Genomic DNA, 9961 nt, shown 5'->3' with positions numbered 1-9961 from the left:
CGCGGCGCCACCTCCCAGCAGCCCCTGCGCGGGGCGCGCCGCCGTCCCTCAGGGGAACCGTAAATTAAGATGTGTCGTTTTACTTTTTTCCTTCTAACGGCGCGAGCAGGCGCTCAAATAAACGTTTCAGTACATTACTGTGACAGGTGAATGCGAGGAGCTGTCGGCTGGGTGCCGTTTCCACACCTCATGGTGTGCACCATCCCGCCAGCCGGGCCGCAGCCTCTAAAAAAGGCTGAAATCTGTGGGAAAAAAATTCCAAACAAACAACAAACAAACTCTCGCAGCTACCCGGGAGCTCCTTAGATGTGTTCTTCAAGACGACAGGCAAGGGTATGCCACGCGTGGCACTGGCAGGTGCAGAACAGGGGTGCTGCAGGGGCCCCTCGGCAGGTGCACGTCTGGAGTTCGGCTGCCGTGACCTGTGCTGGGAACACGGAATCTGCAGAAAAACATTAGAGCCCATGTGGGAGGTGAACAAACGCTACTCCAACACGTCACTTCTAACGCACGGCAGTGCCGGATAGTTCTCCTCTGCTGCCCTCCTTTCTACTTTTTCTCTCGCTAAGATAACATGAATTTTGAATGGAATCTGTGTGCAATAGCAGAAATAATCTCAGATATAAGACCATACATATGTATTATAGTGATCTGGAGGTTTCTTCCCTCTGTGTTGGGAATATCACAACTGATTTGCAACTTTATGAAGCTAGGAGCACGTAAATAAAAACCTGGAATGAATTTTTCTCCCTACATTTATCTATCTCTTATTTCTTAAGCCTTCCTACCACACAGTAGAGATATCAGAAAACTGCCTTTTGGAAAGTGGGCTGTGCAAGTCTGAGGGCCAATTTGGTGGAAAGCAGAGTGGGTTCGGCTAGGAAAATGGAGACAACTACCAGTGCTGTCCTCATAACCTACCAGGAAACTGCCAGATCAGATCAGAACAGACCAAACACGATAGCAGCACGTTTCTACAAGGAGTAAGATCTCCTTAAGAAAGCTTTTACAATTTTTTCTTCCCTTGCTGATGTGAAGACTGAGGCAGATAGTAACCAAGAGCACAGGTTTTTGTTGGTACAGCCATAGCAAATTATAATTAGGTTTACAACAACCCTTATCAAGCTGTTCCATCATATGTATTGCTTACTGATGCCATTCTGTTTCTGTGCTGAAACGGTGATGTAATGAGTGACCTTACAATTTCAGTGCTCAGTTTGAAGAGGACCATAGCCTCAAAGGAAAGCCACAGAACCAGACCACTCAATATCAGTTCATCAAGAACTGGCACTGCAGATTCCAGCACATGCTACACATCATCTGCCCAGCAAGTACAGCACCTCTTCAGTGATGAATTTCTGCAAACAATTATGCAATCGTCACTAACTTTTGGATAGTTTGTTTTGTGAGTAACACAGAAGGAGTAGTACTGTGAGGCAAGTTCAAAATAAATCTGCATCTCTGCAAAGGTATGAGCTGTTTTATGCAAAAGAAGGTCATGATACCACTAGCAAAACTCTTAAACCAGAATTTTTAAATTTTAAGCTGGTTTTGCATGCTCCACTAACAAGGCAGAACCTGAGATAGGCTTTTTTTTAAAGCAGCACCACAGGCCCTCTGCCAGAATAAGTTGCTGTAGTTCAGCAGACTTACAATAACTTGCTCTCCTGCTTTTGGCTAAAACAGGACTAGTGATCTTTCAGTAATTTTTCCTTTCAGTTAAGTTTCTTCCAAGTCACTGCACTTGTCTGAAGTTGGCCTCATGTTTTTCAGACAGTGTCTGCTTCCAGAACTGATAGTGCTTGATGTTTACAGGTTTGCAGAGCTAGCAGTAGCAATGGTATGCAGAAAAGCTCCATGTTTATACTTCTTTCTGTAGCAGCCAAGGTCAATGGCAGATCTGTGATGTTCCACCAGTGAGGGATGATAAAAGGGTCGTGCCTGCAGGGAGGGACAGACAGAACAGGTGACACAAATGGACCAACGAGTTATTCCGTGCCATACACGTGATACACAGTTTAAAACTTGGGGGTCAGAGGAGTTTTGCTCTCTTCCTTCATGGCCGGCATCTGAAGAGGACCCAGCCTGTTGTCCTGTCTCTGGTCTGCGCACTCCTGAATCCAGATCCCGTCTGCTGTGGGATCCAGTCCAGGACTTGCCGGGCTCTGCCCTGCAGCCCCAGTTCCTCATCAGCGGGAGATTCAAGATTGGTTTCGTATACTTTGCATTATTTCTCGTGTTATATGTGAAGCTGTGTTATTTTTCCAGCTCTGTAAGTCTCCCTCCTTTTTCCATTTTTTGTTTGTTTGTTTTTGTTTTTGTTTTCGTGGGAATAACAGGGTTTAATAGGGAACATCTGCCGCAGTTTATTGTTGTCCAGCTCTCAACGGTGACAGATTTAGTGGCATCTGATGTGGATGTGGACAGCGGGTAACAGAGGGTCTCTGGGACATTGTTAGGACAGTGTCCTGTGTGCCGCAACCACGAGACCGCTGGACTCTGGGCTCTAAGGTATCCGAGTTCGAATCCTGTTCCTTGTGGGAGGAGACCCACCACCAAGTTCAGCCGAGATAATATTGGACGTTGTCTTTAACAGGCTCTAGAGGCTTGGTAATTAAAACAGACAGCTTTCATCATGCCAATTTTCTTGTTTTTATGCTCAGTATTATATTATGTCTTTTTAGAGATTTGTTCAGAGCTGAGTGCCTTAATACTCCTGTACCTGCTGCATGTGCTGTTCGCCAGTGTTTGTGTGTGGTTGATGAGTTCTGGGCGCTGGGTGAAGGGCATGGCTGTGCTGTGGTGTGTGGCGCTGACCCGCGCCGTGGCACAATGGGCCGTTACCGCTCCCGTCCCTGCTTGTCAGGCGGCAGTGGCGCCCGCGGGACGCGAAACCGCGGCCAACACCCCAGCTGTGAGCCTCGGGCGCCACCTCGCGGACTCTACTGGTGATTACACCTTTAATTGGGGCAGTAGTCCTCATGCTGACCCGACTGGGCCAGATTTGGGGAATTTCGAATATTCTTGGGCCTATCAAATTATCATGCTTCTATTAGCGGTTGCCCTGATGGTTTTTTATGTGTGGTGTGAGATTAAACATTGGCGCAGGTGTCGGGGCTGCGAAGGCAGCACAACTTTCCTAACATGTACTGATGCGACTCCAGTTCCTGTCACAGCTACTGCAACCCCGACAACGGGCACTACAGCCACTGGTGCTCCTGCTACAGCCACTGCAGCTACTTGGTCAGTGAGGATAGACACCGTAGCCACTACAACCCCAACAACAGGCACTACAGCTATAACAACCCCAACAACAGCCACTGTGGCTACTCAGGCCTCTGTGGTATGCACTGTGGGTACTCAGACTCCAGCAATGTCAGTTGCCCTTGAAACCAGAAGGAAGTACAGAAGAAAATCAGTTTGCATAGTGAAAGAAAGTGATGATGAAGATACACCAGTTCTGACATCAGTAGTCGAGCAGCGAGTGGGGAAAAAAGGGTTCATCTGATATGGGCCCATCATCAGGGGCAGAAGAATCAGAGATCTGCCCCTTTACCCTGAAGGAGTTGAGAGACTTGAATAAAGACTTTAGCTGTCATTAAAGTGAGCCACTTATCACCTGGTTACTTCGATGCTGTGATGGTGGGGCCAATAGCTTGGACTTAGATGGCAGAGAGGCCAAGCAGTTGGGATCCCTGGCTGGATTAGGTGCGATTGATAAGGCACTTGGGAAAAACAGAGACACTCAAAGCCTCTGGAGGCGAATCTTGTTGGTGGTAAAGAGCAGGTATCCCTTTAAGGATGATATCATCTGCAGCCCAAGAAAATGGACCACCGTGGAAAAGGTATTATGTACCTGAGAGAATTGGCTGTGCAGGAGATAATTCACAGTGACCCACAGACAATTGTAGATCCTGATGAAGTGCAATGCACCTGACCTACGCTGCGGAAGTTTGTATGGAGTGCGCCAGCATATGCCGACTTGTTGGAAACATTGGACTTGGGAGCAAGTGAAAAGGCACCTACTGTGGGTGGAGTGGCTAACAAAATGCGGCAGTATTAAGACATTCTCTTTCCTCCCTACAGGCCTATGTCTTGGCTGTGGAAAAACTGACTGAGACATCAGATAGTTTATTTGAAAAACTGTTTGACAAGTTGTCCAAGGTAAAGCATACATCCTACTCTGTACCTACACAGGCTTGTGTTGCAGCCAATAGAAGATGCTCTTCTGCAGGATTGTCTCGGATTGTCTCAAGAGAAATGGTGCACACTATGAGATGAGGTGATCTGTGTTTTTTCCTGTGTGACTGGGGGGAATATATGGGAGATGGAACCTTAAAAAATTGGGATCAACATTAGGCATAAGCCACCTGATTAATTAACACCAGGGGAACCTATTGATTGAGCTAGCCCTACTCAGCCCCTCTACATATGGTTGAAGGGAATAAAGTCCCTGTGGTGCCTGACAGGAATATGTTGGGGAAAACTGAGTTATTCCTGCTTTGGGCAAAGGCAAGCCCATTTGTGGAACTGTTTTTGCTCAAGGACCTGCTTGTACTTGGTAGGTTATACTGAAGGGTGCTGAAGTTCAAGAAGATCAAATTCTTGGTGACAATATTCAGTTTTGAACTGTATTATGTTAATTGCTGCGCTATGCTAACAGTGTTTGATAAGTGTCTTTCAGGTTAATGCAGTGGTGAACATGAGCTAACTTCATCAAGTGGCATCCAGTAACGTCCTCAAGACCGATGTCTTTAACCTGCAACCTGTGGGCAGGAACTGCACCAAATCTCATACTTTCTCTCCTGCCCAGAGAGACTGCTCTGACAGATGGAGACACACAGCCACAAACTAAATGAACTCAATTAACTTTTTGTGTAGAAAGATGAATAATTAACTAGTGATACATATGTGTATATATATCAAGATGGGAAAAGGCAATAGTGATTTGAGCATGACATAAAGGATATGGGAAAATAGGTGGAATATCCTGGTTTTGGCTAAAACAGGATCAGTTATCTTTCAGTAGTTTTTCCTTTCAATTAAGTTTCTTCCAAGTCACTGCACTTGTCTGAAGTTGGCTGCATGTTTTTCAGACAGTGTCTGCTTCCAGAACTGATAGTGCTTGATGTTTACAGGTTTGCAGAGCTAGCAGTAGCAATGGTATGGATAAAAGCTCCACTTTTATACTTCTTTCTGTAGCAGCCAAGGTTAATGGCAGATCTGTGATGTTCCACCAGTGAGGGATGGTAAAAGGGTCCTGCCTGCAGGGAGGGGCAGACAGAACAGGTGACGGAAATGGACCAACTAGTTATTCCTTGCCATACACGTGATACACAGCTTAAAGCTGGGGGGAGGTCAGGTGGCCTCACTTTCTTCCTTCATGGCCGGCATCTGAAGAGGACCCAGCCCGTTGTCGTCCTGCCTCTGATCTGATATGCGCACTTCTCCAGTTCCTGTCTGCTGTGGGATCCAGTCCAGGACTTGTCCAGCCGCTGGCGGGACCCAGCCCCACAGAGCGCAATTCCTCATCAGCCGAAGATTCAAACATTGGTTTTGTGTATTTTGCTTTATTTATCTTACTGTTAGTAAAGCTGTTTTGATTTTCCAACTCGGTAAGTCTTTCTTTTTTCCCCGTTTTTTTAGGTGGGGAAGGCAGGGGTTAATAGAGAGCATCTGCCACAGTTTGTTGTTGTCCCGCTCTAAATGGTGACACACACTGAGGATCTGTTTTCTGGTTCTTTGAGCTTTTTCAATGAATCAGCATCTGATCTTTTTAAATATTGCTTATTAAGACATGATCTAGTTTCCAGCTGCTGTCATTCAATGCACCTAAGTTTCAGGAAGAAGACATTAACAGACAACTCAGCCTAAAGGGAGACTGACCTTTTCCTGCTATATGATGCTAGGACCATCACATATTGGTCTTTCTTGCACTTGAGAATCCCAGCTGTGTGGATTCACAACAGTGTCTTGTATCCAAGGATGTTAAAGCTCACCCAGAAGCAGAAACCATGGCTTGGGCTTTAGGAGGTCAGTGGTCCACAACTGCAGCAGCAGTGGGAGGGGTGTTAACAGCCTGAGTGGCACTCAGCCCCTAGCAAGTGACAGCTGGGGCTTTGTGAAGCCCAGGGCAAGGGGAAAAGAGTAATGGGACCTCTTGAAGGGGTGAGATCTAGGGTGGGATACCAAACTCACCACAGACTGGCTCTGTCAACAGGAGATGCAGTGAGGACTCCTGATGGTCTCACTGTGCTTGGTCCTACCCTTCCTTGAGGCCCATATTTATGCAGAAGCTGCTGACCTCCAGGAGAGCGTTTGCAGGGCAGGATGCATGAGAGAGCAGCAGCCACCCAGCTCCACACCTCCAAGCCCCCAGCCCTACTTTGCACTGCACAGGCAAGGCCAGCAGCCTTCCAGGTGCTGTGTCCCTAACCTCACTGGCCCAGAGAAGGCTCTGCCATGAAGACAGGACAAAGCAAGTTTGTCTTGGAGACTGTCACCAGTTATAACCTTGCATACTGCGGTCCCTGGGGTGTTGGGTGCTGTGGTAGAGACCTAAACACAGGGGAAAGTATTTTGGGCAACCTGGAGTTTGTGGTAGGAGGAACAGGAAATTAAAGCTTTACTGGCAGCCTGAAGGCTCTGTTCTGGGACACATACAATGGCATCTGCCTTCACCCCAGGCTACTACAGAGTCTGTGGCTATGTGCTTTTTTGGGGGGGTGGAAACTTAGAGAACCCTGTGACAAGCCATATGGAATGACCATAAGACCCTGGTCACAGAACACCAGGTTGGAAGGGACCTCAAGGAGCATCTGGTCCAAGCTTTCTTGGCAACAGCAGGGCCTAGAGAAGATGGACCAGCACCCTGTCCAGCTAAATCTTAAAATTGTCCCATGTTGGGGAATCCACCCTTTCTGTGGTGAGATTATTCCAGGGGCTGATCTCATTGTGAAAAATTTCTCTTGTGTCTAGTCAGAATCTCCCCAGGAGTAACTTGTGCCCATTACCCCTCATCTTTTCCATATGACTCATTGTAAACAGGGAGTCTCTATCTTCTTTGTAGCCACCCTTTGGATACTTGAACATAGTGATGAGATCTCCCCTAAGCCTTCTTCTCTCAAGGCTGAACAAGCCTGGGTGTCTCATTCTTTCCCCCTATGGCAGCTTCCCAGTCCTCTGATCACCTTCATGGCCCATCTCTGGACCTCCTCCAGCCCATCTAGTTATTTTTTGTCTAGCAGGGACCAAAACTGAACACAGTATTCCAGGTGTGGCCTGACAAGCACTGCGTAGAACATGACGATGACTTTGTCTCTGTTGGCAATGCACTCATTGATGCAGCCCAGCATCCTATTGGTCCTCTTTGCCACAGCAGCACGCTCTTTGCTCATACTGCACTTCTTGTCCACCAGCATCCCCAGGTCCCTTTCCACAGAGCTGCCCCCCAGACAGATAGATCCCAGCCTGTGCTGCACTTCTGGATTGTTTTCTCAGGTGCAAGACCTTACACTTGTACTTGTTGAAACTTCATACAGTTCTTCTTAGGCCGCTCTTCCAGCCTGTCCAGGTCATCCTGCAGGGTGGTTCTCCCTTCTGAAGTGTTCACTTCCCCACTTGGTTTGGTATCAAACTTCCTAAGGGTACACTTGATCCCAGATCACTTATGGAGATATTGAACAGTGCTGGGCCCAATATTGATCCCCTACCTGAACATTTATCTAAATCCTTTAAAGAGACAATTTGAAAATAACTGTTTCACTGAGGTTCTAGCACAGACTCGTGTTTGAGAGTACAGCATTCCTTTTAAATTTTTAATGTCAAGCACTTACATCTTTAATTTCTCCCTCTTTCACAGTAAAACACAACGAGGAACATCTGATAGGTATTTGTGGTTATTAATAGGTTAAGTGTTTGGAAGCCCTTGACTAAGCCAGCACCCAGACTCCAGATCCAAATTTCTTAATGCTCACTGTTCAAACTCTCCTTTAAATTCAGAGCTGTGTCTGTGCCCTCAATCTATTCTAAATGTCATTTGCAATGAATAGCTCTGTATTAAATTAACAGATCCTAATGCCAACTAATGTGATGGTAATTAAATATCTTACTAGCGGGCTAACATTCTGCCCATGCAGAACACAGCCTTTATACCCCACGTACCACCCTGTACTGGTCCTCTAGTAGTTCCTCTCCACCCCCCTTCACTTGAACTCTACCTTTCGTTACTAATGTTCCCCTCTATATTACAGTTTCTGAAGCTGACTCTCAACTTCCCTTGCCCAGCACTTACCAACCATTAGGCAAAGAAGGCCAGCAGTACAATTATAATTTCTGAAGATATTTTCTGCCAGTTATTTGCTTCATCTGTGTGTGGTTACACACCCACTTCAATCAGGCAAAGCAGCATGAGGCAGGCCAGAAGCACTCAGGGTGGAGCTGAAGTTCAACACAGCCAGATGGAGAGATACCAATAGCTCCATGAACAACAGGGGTTTCTGTTAAATGCAGTCTTGAAGATAACCACACCTTGCCTTACACCATCCGTGGGTGGCTGCAAGGCAGTAATGAGATGTCTTTTACTGGACATACTAAATTTTAATCTGCTACAAAAAAGGTTGTTCTTTTATTCTATTTGATTGTGTGTTGGCCAGAGTTTTGACTAACAACTCTTTGATTTGGTGTCAATTCTAAATTTACATGATTTCTAGAGGTAAAAATATGAAACTTAGCTTTCTGCATCAAGTAATATGTTATAAAACACCATCTTTGCTCTAGGAAAGTTTTCAAATGCATATCAGCTTCCAACACAAATAATGCAGTAAAGCCAGTGTGACTGGTAATGCTGTGCTCTTTCAAATGAGGCCATAGCATTTTGCATATATACTTACCAAACAAGCTACAGAAAATTCCCCAAATGGGCATTTATTGAGCAATACTCTTATTTCATTACAACTCCTTGCTCCATAAACCCTCATCCTCTGTATTCAAAAAGATGGCATTTTGCCAGAAGTATGGGTCCTCTTACTCAGATGTTTTCTTTGAGACTTGGTAGAAAAGTTAAGATGGTTAATTATACAGAAAATAGGCTGCAGTTGCTCAGGTGCTAAGGGAGAAGGCAAAATAAAAATCACAGCCCTGCAGAATACAGAGTGAGTTCTACAGCCTGTGGCTTTTGAATTTTATTCAGCTTCACATGAGGAAAACAACATTTTTACTGTCTTAAACCTTCATACTCTAAATACTAGTCTCATCCTTCTGTGGACATCTTGTATCTCTAGGTATGCCAGCTGAGAGAAAAGCCAAGGGAAAGGGTTCTCAATGATGTGAAACTACATTTCAGAAAGTGTTTCAAAGAATTCTCCCCAGTGGAGAAAATCATACAGTGCTATGAGTTGTTCGCATTAAGAGTAATGGAATGGAAGTTACAAGTTGAACTTATAAATATTAAATGTTATGGGCAAAATCTGCACTTCTGAAATATGCTCGAGTGATCATCCCTTATACTGAAGTTTGGGGAATAAATGAATATCAACTGCAACACAAGAGGCAGGAGTAGATTTCCTCACAAAACCCAAACTGGCTTAAGCTCTAGAAATACCACAAGTAAGAGCATTATTTATGTCAGTGTTCACCTTTGCTCTGAAAAAACAGCAAGTCACCTGTGTGTGCGTGAACTACACTGTGACTGTTTTATACATCACAACTATCAGTTTAAAAGCACCATCCAATTAAAACTGGATTTAAGCCAGCAGTTTTGAGGTACAACAGAACTCATTGCCAACTGCATACAGCAGCAAATAGTCTTCCACAAACCAGTTAAATTTTCCTGCAAGTTTCAGCATCTCTCACACTGCCCATAAATAGGGCTCCCCATAGCCTCGGGCCACATCACACCCTGTACACTGCCATTGCCACATTCCCTCTGTACACGCAGCTGGCAAACAGAAGCCACGGTAAT

This window comes from Nesoenas mayeri, assembly GCF_963082525.1.
Source record: "Nesoenas mayeri genome assembly, chromosome: 5".
Classification (NCBI taxonomy): Eukaryota; Metazoa; Chordata; class Aves; order Columbiformes; family Columbidae; genus Nesoenas; species Nesoenas mayeri.
Note: the sequence above shows the minus strand (reverse complement) of the source record.